A 2,085-nucleotide genomic window follows, 5' to 3' on the forward strand; every position below is an offset into this window, starting at 1 on the left:
CCTAACAAGTTTTTGGCGCCCCTGCGGGGACTTCGGTGTTAATTTTTAGTTTAGGTGTTTGTCATCATTTGTCGTTAAAGTTCATTGACTCAGACATTATTACTTACTAATTTCCTTGTCGTGTTTCAGGTACTCTAGCGAGCGTGTATGCATACGCGTTCTCGGTCTCGTAAGAGAACACTGGATCAAGCTGAGGAAGAAGTTGTAGTAGCTAAGGAAGTTTTCGAGGAAGTTCTTATCGAGGAGAAAGTTGAAGAAGAAGCACTTATTGCAATGGGAGAACCAGAACCGAATCTGAAGGCTTTGATGGATTACTCTCAACCAAATATTAATGATATTCAGTCTAGCATTGTTCGATCAGCCATCTTGGCTAATACCGTTGAGATCAAGTCGAGCATGATTTAGATGATACAGAACTTTATTCATTTTAGGGGTTCTCCGATAGAAGACCACAACATGCACATCAGAGATTTCATCGAGATCTGCGACACTTTCAAGTTCAATGGAGTTTCTAAAGATGCTATTAAGTTGAGGCTTTTCCCATTCTCTCTGCGGGACAAAGCTAAGTGTTGCTTACATTCTCTACCACCAGGGTCTATCACCAAATGGGAGGATCTTGCTCAAAAGTTCTTAACTAAATTATTTCCTATGGCGAAGACTGTGGCAATCAGAAATGCACTTACTCAATTTGCTTAGAATTCTGGAGAATCTTTATGTGAGGTTTAGGATCGCTATAAGGAGATGCTTAGGAAGTGTCCTCATCATAGGATGCCTGACTGGATGATCATTAACTACTTCTATAATGGTTTGGGTGCTACTTTTAGACCCATGCTTGATGCAGCATCAGGAGGAGCCTTGTGGGCTAAAAGCTATGATGAAGCTTATGATATGAGTAAACTGATGGCTGCGAATGAATACCAGAATCCTACTCAGAGACTATCTCAGGGAAAAGTAACAGGAATTCTGGAGTTAGATGCAGCTACTACTATAGCTGCTCAGCTTAAGACTTTGATGATGAAGGTGGATTCTTTGGCTAATTATGGAGTTAATCAGATCACTAATGTCTGTGAGCTTTGTGCCGGTGCCCATGAGACGGAGCAGTGTGCTATTTCTAGTGAATCAACTCAGTTCGTGAGCAACTTTCAGAGATTGCAACAGCCAGTTCCAGCCACTTATCATCCCAATAACCGTAATCATCCTAATTTCAGCTGGAGCAACACTCAGAATACGGTTCAGCAGCCTTATCAGCAGTATGCTGCGAAGCAATATAACCCTTCTAGTTTTCAGCAACCGGAATATGCACCAAGACAACAACTCCAGCTTCAATAATCTAATGAAAAATTTGAGTTGGAGGAGTTGAGGCTCATGTACAAAAGCCAAGCAATTTCTATCAAGACCTTGGAGAATAAAATTGGGCAAATTGCCAATGCCTTGCTGAATCGTCAACCTGGTACACTCCCTAGTGACACTGAAGTACCAGGAAAGAGGGAAGCTGAGGAGAAGGTAAAGGTAATTACATTAAGGTCTGGGAAGGTTACAAATTCTGTAAAATCTCAAGTTTCGGAAGAAGAAGTTATGGCTGAAGAAGAAGTGTAGAAGGAAGCAGAAGTGGAACCAAGGAAGACCACTGTGGAATACACTCCTCCTGAGGGTAATACAGGGGAGAAACAGATCTATCCTCCACCTCCTTTTCCTAAGAGGCTGCAGAAGAAAAAGCTAGATAAGCAGTTTGAGAAGTTTCTGGAGGTGTTTAAGAAACTTCATATCAACAAACCTTTCATTGAAGCTCTTGAACAGATGCCTAGTTATGCGAAGTTTATGAAAGGTATTTTTTCGGAAAGTGAAGCTTGATGACTTAGAGACCGTTGCTCTCACGGAGGAATGCAGTGATGTGCTGCAACAGAAGTTACCTCTGAAGCTTAAAGATCCTGGAAGCTTCACTATTCGTTGAACCATTGCAAAAGTGTCATTTGACAAATGCTTATGTGACTTGGGAGCTAGCATCAATCTGATGCCTTTGTCAATCTTCAAGAAGTTGGACTTACCTGATCCAAAGCCGACTTATATGACCTTACAGTTAGCCGA

General features: G+C 41.6%; 1 non-coding gene across 1 annotated transcript; it reads right to left on the reverse strand.

The window, feature by feature from the left end:
• Positions 1 to 665: 665 nt before the first annotated feature.
• LOC141698954 (small nucleolar RNA R71) lies at positions 666 to 770 on the reverse strand. The gene has a single exon (XR_012565448.1). It is a non-coding gene; the product is annotated as a small nucleolar RNA R71 (small nucleolar RNA).
• Positions 771 to 2,085: the final 1,315 nt, after the last annotated feature.

This window comes from Apium graveolens, chromosome 11 (assembly GCF_009905375.1).
Source record: "Apium graveolens cultivar Ventura chromosome 11, ASM990537v1, whole genome shotgun sequence".
In the NCBI taxonomy this organism is placed as follows: Eukaryota; Viridiplantae; Streptophyta; class Magnoliopsida; order Apiales; family Apiaceae; genus Apium; species Apium graveolens.